General features: G+C 56.3%; 1 non-coding gene across 1 annotated transcript; it reads right to left on the bottom strand.

Annotated features, from left to right (window-relative positions):
• Nucleotides 1-9,266: 9,266 nt before the first annotated feature.
• Nucleotides 9,267-9,420, bottom strand: LOC146860236 (5.8S ribosomal RNA). Its single transcript, XR_014979409.1, has one exon. It is a non-coding gene; the product is annotated as a 5.8S ribosomal RNA (ribosomal RNA).
• Between the last annotated feature and the right edge of the window lie 5,919 nt (nucleotides 9,421-15,339).

Below are 15,339 nucleotides of genomic sequence, written 5' to 3' on the forward strand. Positions count from 1 at the left end.
TTATTAAAAATGTTTGTAGGAGCAAACACAATGTACAGAATGCTGAAACCACTGAGAATGTTTGAACTAGAAAAAAAAATCAAAATAAGAGGAAAAGCAAAAAAACAAATGTTCAGTCAAAGGAGACAAAGTATGCTAAAAGAAGGCAAAATCAGTATAAGGAATTACACAAAAAAATATTTTACAAGAGAGTAGTTCATAATTTGCTGAAAGATGTGAAGAAATATAAAAAGAGAGCTCTATTTTATAAAAAGAAGAAGCATATTGAAAACATTGTGGAAAAGGCTTTTGAAGTAAGAAGGAAACTATTCATTTTAGTATTAAACAGAATTCGATCAGTAGATAAACCAATTTAATGAAGGCCAAAAGTAGGAGAAAAAAAATTGTGAGTTTTTTTTGGAAGAATGGAAATACAGTTTCAGTTCAGAGCCTTTCTTTAATGAAGAGAGTTATTTACAGAGCAAAAAATTACTGTTTGCAGTTGACACCAGTGGTAGAGGTTATGAAGTTAGAGATGGTTGTCCAATTGAGAAAGAGAAAATGTTTGAAAGAAATGCAGAAGAAGTGATAGCTGATGAAGTTCTAGGGAGACGTCCTAAACACCCTGTGTATACTTGGGATTTCAGTAGTATTTGTAGTGTACGACAGGAATCTATTGATAAATTATGTAGTTTTTTACGAGCATATAGTAAAAAAAGTGTTAAACAAAAGATTAAGGTGTTGCAAGGACTAGACCCTTGCAGAGTGAGAAAAAATACTGGTTTGCAAGGTCATTCTCTGGCCTGTCTTTCTAGGAAAGTTTGTCAAAGTGTTTTTCACCATTTCAGGATGCTGACAGTACATCATACTCAAATGCGGAAGTTAGTGAGAAGATTGTATCCAGCACTAAAGTTAAATGAGTTGAACAGTGCTTTTTTGTGTGGCTCAGTATCAGATGTGAAGAAGGTTTGTGAGGATATTGAGTTTTGTTACTTTGGTTCTCAGCAAGAGAGTGCAGAAACTGACACATTAGTAGAACAAAATGTTGAAGACAATGTAGAACCCGTAATTACCAAAAATGTTGAGGTTGAAATCACAAAGTTTAAGGTAATTTCAGGTGAAAGACCAAATGTTTCTTGTATTTGTTGTCGTCAAACTCACTATAAAAATCAGTATAGGGGTGTCAATCTGTATCTAAAAAGTGAAATAGAAGATAATGATAAGTGGATGGAATTTGCAACTTATTTGTTGGTAGAGGATTGTTTTGATTTGGGATCTGAGCAGCGTATTTGCAAATGTTGCTATAACAAATTAGATGAGAATAAAATGCCTGCTAGAGCTGTTCATAATAATCTAGAGTTGGTTGCTATTCCTCCAGAGCTGGTAGATTTAAATACATATGAGTCTATTCTCATTAAATGTGTTCACCCATTTCAGGCTATTGTTCGTATGGAGCCTAAAACAGGTAAATTACCTCCATCAGAGCTGCAAAGAGGATTGAAAGGAAGAGTTGTGTATTTACCGTTAGATTTAAGGGAAAATATTGAAACTATTGGTGTAGACCATGCAGAAAATGAACCACTGGTCATTCTAGTTAATGCTGTTCCTACTAAGAATAAGAAAATCTGGCAAGAGTTCGTGGATGTTAGAAAAGTGCAAAAGGCATCATTGTATCTGTTAAAAAATAATGAGTATTATAGAAATGTGTTTGTAGGAGAAGAAGAAATAGATTTAGCAGAAGATACTGAAACATTAAGTGGACTAATTGAAAAAGTGGACATGTCCAGATGTGAAGAAATCTATGAACATTACAGTGTACATCCACTTCATTCCAAAGAGGTGATGGGGAATATGATTGAGTTGTTCCAAATGAAAAAAGCAACAGGAAATCCCATGAGTGTATGGGAAGAGAGATTGGAAGCTCGTTGTTACCCGCAGTTGTTTCCAACCGGAAAAGGTGGACAATATGATGGACGTCCTGTGCAGATTCCTGCATCTGAATATTGGACAGCAAGATTATATGCAGAAGATCCAAGATTTCGACAATGTATCTCTTATATGTTTCATCTTCTGTTTGAAAGTGACTTGTCTGGACTTTTATATGCAGTAAATCACATTTTAAAAACTGGAATGCATCTTCAAAATGTAACTGCAAAGGATTTTATGGCTAAAGTGCATCAGAGAGATGATCATTTAGAATCTCAGTTGATTAATGTGATGGCATGTCAGCGTGGGACTAATGAATATTGGTACCGTCGTTATGGAAAACTGAAATGTATGCTTCGGAACTTGGGAACTCCTACATGGTTTGTTACACTAAGCTGTGCTGAGTATGCTTGGGATGATTTACTTGAATTTCTTCGAGAGGCAAATTCCAATATAAAAAATATTGAATACAAGACACCTGGAGAATTGTGCTCTTTGGATCCTGTTAATGTATGCAGATATTTCAATCATAGATTTGGAGCTATGATGTCTTTCATCTGCAATAAAAAGAATCCTCCTCTTGGAGAAGTTGTGGATTTCTTTTGGAGAAAGGAGTATCAAGCAAGAGGTGCTCCTCATATACATATGTTGTTATGGATCAAGGACGCCCCCAAATTTGGAACAGATTCAGATGAAACTGTTTCTTCTTTCATTGAAGATTATGCCACATGTGCTGTACCCAATAGCAGAGAACATAAAAACTTAAAACAACAAGTGTTACGATTCCAAAGCCATCGATGTGGAAAATACTGTCGACGAAAGTACACGTCAAAGAATAAGTTCTATACCAAATGTCGTTTTGGATTTCCACGTCCTTTATTATCCAAAGGAAGAGTGAACAGTTTTATGTCAGCTATGCGACATACCATCACAAGTAAGTCTCCGAAAAATACCTGCAACTTAAGAAGAAGTGAAGAATCTAAATACATAAATGACTACAATCCAGTTATTTTATCCATGTGGAATGCTAACTTGGATATTCTGTATGTTGCGGACAATTCCATTGCTGTTGCACGATATGTAACGTCCTACATTACTAAATCAGAAAAGACGGAATTGCAAGAAATGTGGGAAGAGATTTCTCACGAGAAGACTCTAAGTAAGAAATTATACAATTTCAGTTTGAAGATGTTATCACATCGTGAAATTGGAGCATATGAATGTTCAGATCGGTTATCATCTGCAAGTCTATATTCCAAAAGTAGAAGAATCATTTGGGTGAGTCTAGGTCTTGCAGAAATGCGAAATCGGGTACTGAAATCTGTTCAAGAAATTGAATATTTAGCAGAAAATGAACCAGAAAGTACAGATATTTTGAAAACGAATATGTTGGACACATATTACCCAAACAGAAGTCATCATATTGAGAACATGTGTCTCTATGAAGTGCTGCAAAACTACACTTTTAAACGGAATACTACAGAGAACATCAATGATGGAAAATATGCAGTGATTGGTTCCGAAGGATGTCTGGTGAAACAAAGGAAAGGAAATTTAATTAATCACAGGAAACTGAGTTGCGATATTGCTGATGAAAGGGAATTCTACTATTTAGCCCTTTTGCAAATGTTCAAACCATGGCGTTCAGAACTGGAATTACTTGGAGATTTTCAGAGCTATGAAGATTCATTTAATGCTTGTAAAGATAGCATACAATGCAGTGCTTTTGCAAATTATGTGAAATTGTTGAATGATGAAATTGATCAAGAAGCTACAATTGCAGTTGAGATTGCTAGAGACAGTTCTCAAGACAGTCAAAGTTCTGCTGCACTGAGTCAAGATCTACTTGGATAACCAGTTGTTGAAAATGAAGCAGCAACTGCCATGAATGAGGTGGAAACAACAATGTATCAAGCTCAAGAAGATGTCATACAGTTAGGAAACTTGGAAGAACAACTAAGGGGTCGATTCGGATCCTGTAACAATGGCCCTACGAATCGTCGTACGGAGCGTTTTCTCCGTACGACTCTCACCCGGTAAACTGTCCCTACAACCTAGGAAGTACGATTCGTACAGAAAGCCTATTTCCGTACGAATCGTACAAAAGACCGTACGTTGAAAAAATACCTACTATTCTGATCCGGAACAGCTTGTACGCGACGGCCGGACGTATTCAGGCAGCGGTTTCCGGCCCAGCAAGTACGATTCGTCCCTACGTCACTCCGTACGGCCCTTTTTTTACGGGAGTCAAACACAGCCGGAAAAGCAGAGTTCGACGCGAACCGCTACGCAACGGAGCCCCGTTACGCGACGTACACGCCATGAACCCCATCGTACGTGTCATCCCGGTCCTCTTGGCCTATGACCTGGTGCACCGCACCCGACGCACATGCTGCAGAAGGTGAGAACAACACCCAGGGGCCAGGGGGGGTTGAGGGGCAGGAAACATACCCCATACACAAACCCAAACTTATAATATGTAGGCCATACATTACCACCAGGCTCTGGTCACTTAGGGGGGCTTGTCCAGCAACACCTGTGTACCGCAACAACAGAAGTGGACGTCTACGGTGCGTACCGCACGTACCCCTACGGCACCATGACAAATCAGGTACGGACCGTGCCCACGCAAGAATGCGTGGGTACGGTGCGTACCACACGTCCCCCTATGGCACCATTACAACAGTGGTACGGACCTTACCCACGCATGAATGCGTGGGTACGTTGCGTACCACACGTACCCCTACGGCACCATTACAACTCCGGTACGGACCGTACCCATGCATTCATGCGTGTGTACGGTGCGTACCACACGTACCCCTACGCCATCAGTACATTTGGGATACGAGGCGCACACACGCCATGAATGTGGGCTTAGAGGACTGGCCCAGCATGTTAACATCATATTGGTGTGTGTGTAGGTCCAGGCCAGCAGTGTACAGCTCCAAGGGGGTGCGTATGACAGGGTCAAGACTGATTTGCATATGGCTGGGCTCAAACTGGAATGGCATGGTGAGCAAAAAAACGATGGATTTAGGCCCAGATGTCTGTACTGGGGTGAATGTATGACATTGTTCTGCATTCTGTCCATCAATTGTTGTTTTTGCATTTATCACCCCGAGTGGGACGGGTATGCTCAGACGTGAGTCCCGTGCTCTCCATGCCACTGGAATCAAGCTATCCTGGCTGAAGAGGGGTGAAACCCCAAAACCGGTCCAAGGATGCTTGTTTCCAGTCCAGGGAGGACATGGCTTGGCAGTTCGGGCTGGATGTTCCCATGAGGCACAGGGTCAAGACTGATTTGCATATGGCTGGGTTCAAACTGGAATGGTATGGTGAGCAAAAAAATTATGGATTTAGGCCCAGATCTCTGTACTGGGGTGAATGTATGACATTGTTCTGCATTCTATCCATCAATTGTTGTTTTTGCATGGGTACATATGACTCTCAGCAGTGTCCAGACATATGGGGGTGGGTGCATATCACTATCAGCAGTGAACAGACATATGAGGGGTGGGTGCAGAGGACTCCCAGCAGTGGACAGACATATGGGGGTGGGTGCATATCAATACCAGCAGTGAACAGACATATGGGGTGGGTGCATATCACTACCAGCAGTGGACAGACATATGAGGGGTGGGTGCATATGACTCCCAGCAGTGTCCAGACATATGGGGGTGGGTGCATATCACTACCAGCAGTGGACAGACATATGGGGGTGGGTGCATATCACTACCAGCAGTGTCCAGACATATGAGGGGTGGGTGCATATCACTACCAGCAGTGTCCAGTCATATGATGGGTGGGTGCATATCACTACCAGCAGTGGACAGACATATGGGGGTGGGTGCATATCACTACCAGCAGTGGACAGACATATGGGGGTGGGTGCATATCACTACCAGCAGTGTCCAGACATATGAGGGGTGGGTGCAAATGACTTCCAGCAGTGTCCAGACATATGGGGGTGGGTGCATATCACTACCAGCAGTGGACAGACATATGGGGTGGGTGCATATCACTACCAGCAGTGGACAGACATATGAGGGGTGGGTGCATATGACTCTCAGCAGTGTCCAGACATATGGACATATGGGGGGTGGGTGCATATTTGTGGCTTGGATGCTTCTTCGGCTATGTATTGGTTGTGTTGCATGTCCATTGTGACAGTGGGTAAATCCATTGCCTGTCCTGGTGGTGTCTGCTTGTGTAAGGGGTGTGTGTGACAGGGCCTGCTGGTGGATGTAGTGTGATTTGGCCCTGGGGCTCCCAGGTGATGTAGCTGTCCCCCCATGGAGTATGCTGCCATGACAGTGAGTGTGAGTTCCTGTCCTAGATATCTGACCTTGTTGTCTTGGTGTTTGTGTTTGCACTGGTCACAGGAGGGCCTTGTGCTGCCTACACCACGGCCAAGTGTGAGCTATCTTGTCAGTACTGTCCCAAACCCTGTGCATTGCGCATGGTGCATGGGTATGTAGCTGGGCCATATGGGATGAGGGCAATTGTGTCTGATTTATGATTCAAACATGCGTTTTGTGCCACCCACCCTCCCAGCATACCGGACATCCATTCTTGGGTTGGTGCTTCATGTAGCATGGGACATAGCATGGCCTTACTTTCTCAATGGGGCATACACATGCTATTGGCATTCGCGTAGTTTTTGACTGTGGTTCTGGCCGGTGATGGCTTGGGGGTAGTTGCGTGCATTTGGTGTAGTTGGGGTGTGGATGCCATTACCCCCATGTTACATAAGTTGTTTGTGTACTCACCAGGCTCTGCAACTCCTTGGAGTCCATGTACTCCCACCGGCGGAAGCATGGCCATCGCCTTCTCCTCCCAGGGATGGTAATGTACTGGTCTGCGGGGCGCACCACCTCCAGTGATGTTGCTCTGGGCGTAGTCCTCATTCATTTTGCGGTTGACCGCCCTCCGCAGATCGTACCACCTGGCTTGGCATTTATTCCTGGTCCTTCTGATGGGTGCAACAGCATTCACCCGATCTCCTGCTCCTCCCTTGTGAACTTTGGATTCTTGTCTGTGGGCATGGTGTAGGGTGAGGGTGTGGATGGTTGTGGGTGTGTGGGTCTGAATGTGACGGTGTGGGTGTGAATGTGTAGAAGGGGTATGTGTGAAGGAGGTTGTGTGAAGGTGTACACGTTAAGGTGGATGGGTGCAGTTGTTGGTGTGTGCTCTCTAGCTGCAGTGAGTCTGTTGCAAAGGCTCATGGTTTGTGTGTGTGGGCCCTTTTTATTGGTCCATTTGTGGGTGTGGCTCAGTTCGAATTTTTGGTGGGTGTGTCATAAGGGGTGGTTGCGAGTTTGCCCCTCTGTTTGCCTGTTTGGATGTGTCCAGGTCAGTCCTTTCCATTTTTTGTGCAGTGTAGACGTGTTTTGTGGTGTTGTGCAAGTCGAATAGACCCTCCTTGTGCTGTTTTACAGTGTCCGTGGTTCAGTACGGTACAGGGGTACGAGTCGTACAGACACACAACCCCATGCGTTGTGTATGTACGGTGCATACACCGCCTTTGCTATGTACGCTGCGTACACCGCCATTGCTATGTACGGTGCGAACACCCCCATTGCTATGCACGGTGCGTACACCGCCATCGCTTATGTACGGTGCATACACCGCCATCGCTATGTACGGTGAGTACACCGCCATCGCTATGTACGGTGCGTACACCGCCATCACTTATGTGCAGTGCGAACACCCCCATTGCTATGTACGGTGCGTACACCGCCATCGCTTATGTACGGTGCGTACACCGCCATTGCTATGTACGGTGCGTACACCGCCATCACTTATGTACGGTGCAAACACCCCCATCGCTATGTACGGTGCGTACACCCCATTACTATGTACGGTGCGTACACCGCCATCGCTTATGTACGGTGCGTACACTGCCATTGCTATGTACGGTGCATACACCGCCATCGCTTATGTACGGTGCGAACACCCCCATCGCTATGTACAGTGCGTACAACCCCATTGCTATGTACGGTGCGTACACCGCCATCGCTTATGTACGGTGCGTACACCGACATTGCTACTGTACGGTACGTACACAGACATTGCATATGTACAAGTCATTCCCCGTGTACGGGACGGACGTTTTCTGTACAAATCGTAAATCGGAAAGCCGGTCCGGATCGTACTAGTATGGTCGGACTGCATTTTTCCGATTCGTACGGAAAAGTGTCCGGGTACGTCTCCTACAACTTTTCCCGATCTGATTCGTACAGATAGGGCTGATCCGTATGTACTTTTTCCCGTACGAATCGTACTTCACGGGTCAGACGTGACTTGTACGATTCGTACGGAAAAAAATACGGATACAAGTCGTACGGGAAAGTGCGGGTGCTGGGTAGGGCCCGGGCGCCAGTCCCGTGGAGGGGATCCTGAACTTCCGGGCCACCGACCTTCCCGCCGTGTTGAATCCTCCGGGCAGATTGCACAGACCGCACCCGTTTACCTCTCGACGGTTTCACGCCCTCTTGAACTCTCTCTTCAAAGTTCTTTTCAACTTTCCCTTACGGTACTTGTTGGCTATCGGTCTCGCGCCCGTATTTGGCCTTAGATGGAGTTTACCACCCGCTTTGGGCTGCATTCCCAAGCAACTCGACTCCGAGAAGACCCAATCCCGGCGTGCCGGGGGCCGCTACCGGCCTAACACCGTCCGCGGGGTTAGCCTCGATCAGAAGGACTTGGGCCCCCTGAGCGACGCCGGGGAGTCGGTCTTCTGTACGCCACATTTCCCGCGCCCGCCGCCGGGCGGGGATTCGGCGCTGGGCTCTTCCCTCTTCACTCGCCGTTACTGGGGGAATCCTGGTTAGTTTCTTTTCCTCCGCTTAGTAATATGCTTAAATTCAGCGGGTCGCCACGTCTGATCTGAGGTCGTAGTCGGAAAGAAAACGCCGGAGCGTTCAGGGGGGGAGCTGGGGAAGGCCGGGCAAACCCCATTGCCGGAGCAGGGGATTGGCCTGGCGTAAACGGCAGCGCGCGCCCTCTTTCCCCCGGATCGCGTCTGGAGAGGCTTTGCCCTCGCCGGAAAGCCGGCCGCGGAGGAGGACGCCCGAGGCGCGTGCGCGCGGGCAGCCGGTGGGACACCACGGACAGCCACGCGCGTCACGCAGCCAGGCGCCCCGGGATGGGCCAGGCCCGGGGCGGACCGGTCGCCAGGCCCCCTTCTCGGGGGGCCAGGCGCGCCGGCGGCGTACCTCCGCGGCAGGACCCGGCCAGGGACCCTGCCAAAGGGCGATCGGGGGGGTCTGACCTTGTGGGGGGACGAAGGGGAAGCAGAGCTCACCCTGCGATGGCCCCAGCTGCATCCCGGGGAAGCCCCGGGGCGATTGACGATCGAGCGACCCTCAGACAGGTGTAGCCCCGGGAGGAACCCGGGGCCGCAAGGTGCATTCGAAGTGTCGATGATCAATATCTCCTGCAATTCACACTAATTCTCGCAGCTAGCTGCGTTCTTCATCGACGCGCGAGCCGAGTGATCAACCGGCAAGAGTCACAGGCAACTTTTCCAAAACGTTCGCCCACCTGCGGGCGCAGGAGAGGCGGGAGGAAGGCGACGCCGTCCGTCCGCCGCCCGCGCGGCGAGATGACACGGGCGCCCCGTTCAAGGCTTCCCCTCTGGGAGTCAGACAGCACCGTCGTCGGGGGGAAAAAAACATTGCCAGGCGCTCGGCCCGGGAGCCCGCCCCCACCAGCCCGGGGAACGAAGGAAGGGGCTCCCGGAGCGACGGGAGCAGGCAGCCCCGCAGACGCCGGTCCCTCCCGGGGGGTAACCCGGGAGGGACCGTGCGAGTCTTCAAACCCCTCAGCCCGGCCGCACGGGGCCGGGTCGGACCGGGTACCTGGCAATGAGGGAGGGTCGCTCCACCTGCACATCAGCCGTCCGTCGCCAGATCGGCCCGAGCCGTGCCAGCAGAGGCCGGATCAACCAGGTAGCCGCACCTGCTGACAGGGTTCGGGGGGGTCGCGTGCCCATCTCCCCGACCGGACCACCTTCGCGCACACCCTTCCCTCTCGGGAGCCTGCTGGGGGGAAAGGAGCCCACCCGCCTGGGCGGGAGGGCTCGCCAGAGGGGTGAAGAGAGAGGTGGCAGGTCGCATGGGCACCGGCAGGCCCAGCCATCTCCCCCGGGAGGGAGAGGCTGGCCGAGGCGCAGCCTGAGCGAGACGCAGGGGTGCCGGGGCCTGGCGGCGGCGGCACCCCTCGGAACGGTTGTTCCAAGCTGCTGCGGAAATGTGCTGGGTGGAGAGGGGTGACGGCATGGCGCACGGGGCCTAGTACGGACCTGCTGGGCAGCAGCATCCGAGGGCCTGGCGCCACCCGACCCCTTCCGCTCAGGGTCAGACCACTGAGGGGCACGAGCTGCCAGGGCCACTCGGCCTTCGCTCTGCTGGGTAGGGTGAAGGGCCTCCCGCCAGGGGCAGGCCCTCGAGTCGGACGGTCCATGCGGGGAGGAAGCTAATCGCTTGAAACAACAGCCGAGGCTGGCCAAGCAGTCCATCCCTAAACGGACCGAGAGTGCCCAATCGATCACAATACGGCCGGGGCATCCCCTCTGCAGGTCACCCTGGGGGCCCCCGGCGGGCGGGCCCGGGCGCTGCCTTCCCCCGTCTCGGGATCGCCGGACCTCACGGAGCTCTGACCCAGCAAACTCAGAGAAAAAGGACCATCAGGAAGGGGGCTGAGAGGGAGGTGTGCGTACCCGGGCCCCTGGGGGCCCGCTTCGGGCAGGCCCGGGTGCTGCCTTCCCCTGTCTCGGGATCCACGGACCTCACGGGGGTCTGCCCCAGAAAACTCGGAGAGAAGGGACCATCAGGAAGGGGCTGAGAGGCAGGAGCGTACCCAGGCCCCTGGGGGCCCCGGCGGGCGGGCCCCGGGTCTGCCTTTCCCGTCTCGCTATCGCCGAACCTCATGGAGGTCTGACCCAGCAAACCCGGAGAAAAAAGGACCATCGGTAAGGGGCTGAGAGGCAGGAGCGTACCCGGGCCCCTGGGGGCCCCAGCGGGCGGGCCCCGGGTCTGCCTTCCCCCGTCTCGGGATCGCCAGACCTCCCGGAGGTCTGACCCAGCAAACCTGGCAAAGATAGGACTATCAGGAAGGGGCTGAGAGGCAGGAGCGTACCCAGGCCCCTGGGGGACCCGGCGGGCGGGCCCCGGGTCTGCCTTCCCCCGTCTCGGGATTGCCGGACCTCACGGAGCTCTGACCCAGCAAACTCGGAGAAAAAGGACCATCGGGAAGGGGCCTGAGAGGCAGGTGTGCGAACCCGGGCCCCTGGGGGCCCCGCTTCGGGCAGGCCCGGGTGCTGCCTTCCCCTGTCTCGGGATCCACAGACCTCACAGGGGTCTGCCCCAGAAAACTCGGAGAGAAAGGACCATCGGGAAGGGGCTGAGAGGCAGGAGCGTACCCGGGCCCCTGGGGGCCCCGGCGGGCGGGCCCCGGGTCTGCCTTCCCCTGATTCAGAATCGCCAAACCCTCGGAGGTCTGACTGACCCTCTCCCTAGTAATCCGGAGGAAAATTACCCCCTTTTCTTGTAATCCGTGCGCACGAGGTGACAGAGGGGACCCAAGGCGCGAATGTACCCGGCCTCCTGGAGCCCTCGCTGGGATCCGGGAGGCAAATGGACCCTCATCGAGATTTCCAGGCGAGCCCGGCCATCTGGTCGCCCCATAGGAAAGCATTGCGCGCGACCAGATGGCCGAAGGGAAGATAGCCAAATAAAACGTGCACGACCAGATGGCCGAGGGGACAGGCGCGACCAGATGGCCGAAGGGGAAAGTTACTACCAGACGGCCGGGCTCGGAAGGGAAGGTATCTGGTCGCTCTGTGCCCCAACGAACGAGTGAGCAGGTGCCAGGGCATGGGGGGCCGGAGGCCCAGGGCCCCCAGCTGGGCCCCAGCCATGGAGGCTGCATGGGGGACCCGACGGGCCCTCTGTCCCGGGGCCCGCAGAAAACCTCGACAAGCAGGGGAGGCCTGCACGGGACCGACAGACCCCAGTCCCGGGCCCTTGGCAGAGCGGCAGGCCGGGGGAAGGGGCCCGGGGACGGGGACCCCGACCCTGGGCCCGACCGGGCCCCTGGACCCAGCCAGAGCTCCCGGGCTCTGAGGCACAGGGGGAGCCTCCCCGGGCCCTCCAGACCCTGCCCCGGGCACCCTGCCACGCGGCAGGACCCAGGACGGAGCCCGGGGTGGGGAGGCCGCCCTCCCCGGGGCCCCCAAGGGCCCGGCCGGAGCTCCCGAACCCACACGAGCGAAGGGAGGCTCCCCGGCCACAACGGAACCCCGTCACGGGCCTTTGGCAGTGCCGCAGGCTGGGGGATGGGGCCCGGGGCCGGAGACCTCGCCCCGGGGCCCGACCGGGCCCCTGGACCCAGCCGAGCTCCCGGGCCCGGAGGCGCAAGGGGAGCCTCCCCGGGCCCTCCGGACCCAGCCCGTGCACCCTGCCACGCGGCAGGACCCAGGACGGAGCTCAGGGTGGGGAGGCCGCCCTCCCCGGGGCCCCCAGGGGCCCGGCCGGAGCTCCTGAACCCGATCCAGTGAGGAGAGGCTCCCCGGCCACAACGGAACCCCGTCCCGGGGCTTTGGCAGTGCCACAGGCCGGGGGACGGGGACGGAGACCCCGACCAGGGGCCCAGCCCCTGGACCCAGCCGGGGCTCCCAGGACCGCAGGCACAGAGGAAGCCTCCCCGGGCCCTCCGGACCCCGTCCCGGGCACCCTGCCACGCGGCAGGCCCCGGGACAGACACGGGGCTGGGGCGGCATCCGGGCCCATCCAGCTGCCGGCTGAGGACCGAGAGGGGTCCCAGAGTACCCTGTCCCTAGTAATCCGGAGGAAGGCTACTCCCCGTTCTTGAAACCCGCGCGCTCCGAGTGACGGAGGGGACCCTAGGGGCGAACGCACCCGGCCTCCTGGAGCCCTGGCTGGGATCTGAGAGGCAAATGGACCCTCATCGGGACATCCAGGCCGGCCCGGCCATCTGGTCGCCCCATTGGAAAGCATTGCGCGCAACCAGATGGCCGAGGGGAAAGGAGCGACCAGATGGCCGGCAACTGAAAGGACTCCCGTCTGCCCGAGCCATAGCGGTAGGGCTTCCGCCTGTCCACCCACCAGGGGCTCGGGGGGGACTCTGCTTCCCGGCTGGGCCTCAGGCACAGGGAGGACCACTGGAGCTCTCGGGGCCTGGGCGCCCGGGGGAGGACTGCCCGGGACCCGTGGAGCCCGTCCATGGGCACTTTGCCCACGCCGCGGGCCGGAGGAGGGAAGCCCCGGAGGCCTGGGAGGATGTTGCCCGGGCCTAGCCCATCTGGTCCCCGGCAAAGAACCGCCAGCCCCGGAGGGGTGTTCTGGCATACCCTGCCCCTACTAATCCAGAGGAAGGCTACCTGCTTTCTTGTAACCTGCCCGCACCGAGTGATGGAGGGGACCCTAGGCGCGATCGCGCCCGGCCTCCAGGAGCCCTAGCTGGGATCCGGGAGGCGAATGGACCCACATCGGGACTTCCAGGCCGGCCCTGCCATCTGGTCGCCCCATTGGAAAGCATTGCGCGCGACCAGATGGCCGAGGGTAAAGGAGCGACCACATGGCCCGCACCTGAAAGGACTCCCGTCTGCCCGCGCCATAGCGGTAGGGCTCCTGCCTGACCACCCACCCACCAGGGGCTCGGGGGGGGACTCTGCTTCCTGGGGTGGCCTCGGGGGGCCCCGGCTGGGCTTCAGGCACAGGGAGGACCAACAGAGCTCTCGGGGCCTGGGTGCCCGGGGGGAGGACTGCCCGGGACCCGTGGAGCCCGTCCCTGGGCACTTTGACATCCCGCGGCCCGGAGGAGGGAAGCCCCGGAGGCCTGGGAGGATGTTGCCCGGGCGTAGCCCATCTGGTCCCCGGCAATGAACCACACAGCCCCGGAGGGGGTGTTCCGGCATACCCTGCCCCTACTAATCCAGAGGAAGGCTACCCCCCTTTCTTGTAACCCGCGCGCTCCGAGTGACGGAAGGGACCCTAGGCGCGGACGCGCCCAGCCTCCTGGAGCCCTGGCTGGGATCCGCGAGGCGAATGGACCCTCATCGGGACTTCCAGGCCGGCCCGGCCATCTGGTCGCCCCATTGGAAAGCATTGCGCGCGACCAGATGGCCGACAACTGAAAGGACTCCCGTCTGCCCGCCCAGAGCCGGGCCATAGCGGTAGGGCTCCCGCCTGCCCACCCACGCAGGGCTCTGGGGGCTCTGCTTCCTGGGGGGCTCGGTGACCCCGGCTGGGCCACCGTGGAGCTCGTCCCGGGCACTCTTCCACGCCACGGGCCGGAGGAGTGAGCCCCGGACGCCTGGGAGGATGTTGCCCGGGCATAGCCCATCTGGTCCCCGGCAAAGAACCACCAGCCCTGGAGGGGTGTTCCGGCATACCCTGCCCCTACTAATCCGGAGGAAGGCTACCCACCTTTCTTGTAACCCGCGCGCTCCGAGTGACGGAGGGGATCCTAGGCGCGGATGCGCCCGACCTCCTGGAGCCCTGACAGGGATCCGGGAGTCAAATGAGCCCACATCGGGACTTCCAGGCTGGCCCGGCCATCTGGTCGCCCCATTGAAAAGCATTGCGCGCGACCAGATGGCCGAGGGGAGAGGTGCAACCAGATGGCCGGGACTGAAAGGACTCCCATCTGTCCAACCCCGAGCCTTCGCGCTAGGGTTCCCGCCTGCCCACGCAGGGCTCCGTGGCTGCAGGGCTCTGGGGCTCCAGGGCTGCAGGGCTCCGGGGCGGCAGGGCTCCGGGGCTGCAGGGCTCCGGGGCTGCAGGGCTCCGGGGCGGCAGGGCTCCGGGGCGGCAGGGCTCCGGGGCTGCAGGGCTCCGGGGCTGCAGGGCTCCGGGGCTGCAGGGCTCCGGGGCTGCAGGGCTCCGGGGCTGCAGGGCTCCGGGGCTGCAGGGCTGCAGGGCTGCAGGGCTGCAGGGCTCCGGGGCTGCAGGGCTCCGGGGCTGCAGGGCTCCAGGGCTCCAGGGCTGCAGGGCTCCAGGGCTCCAGGGCTGCAGGGCTCCAGGGCTGCAGGGCTCCAGGGCTCCAGGGCTCCAGGGCTCCAGGGCTCCAGGGCTGCAGGGCTCCAGGGCTCCAGGGCTGCAGGGCTCCAGGGCTGCAGGGCTCCAGGGCTGCAGGGCTCCGGGGCTGCAGGGCTCCGGGGCTGCAGGGCTCCGGGGCTGCAGGGCTCCAGGGCTGCAGGGCTCCGGGGCTGCAGGGCTCCAGGGCTGCAGGGCTCCAGGGCTGCAGGGCTCCAGGGCTGCAGGGCTCCGGGGCTGCGGGGCTCCAGGGCTCCGGGGCTGCAGGGCTCCGGGGCTGCAGGGCTCCGGGGCTGCAGGGCTCCGGGGCTGCAGGGCTCCAGGGCTCCGGGGCTGCAGGGCTGCAGGGCTGCAGGGCTCCGGGGCTGCAGGG

This window comes from Triturus cristatus, chromosome 3_1 (genome assembly GCF_964204655.1).
Source record: "Triturus cristatus chromosome 3_1, aTriCri1.1, whole genome shotgun sequence".
Lineage (NCBI taxonomy): Eukaryota > Metazoa > Chordata > Amphibia > Caudata > Salamandridae > Triturus > Triturus cristatus.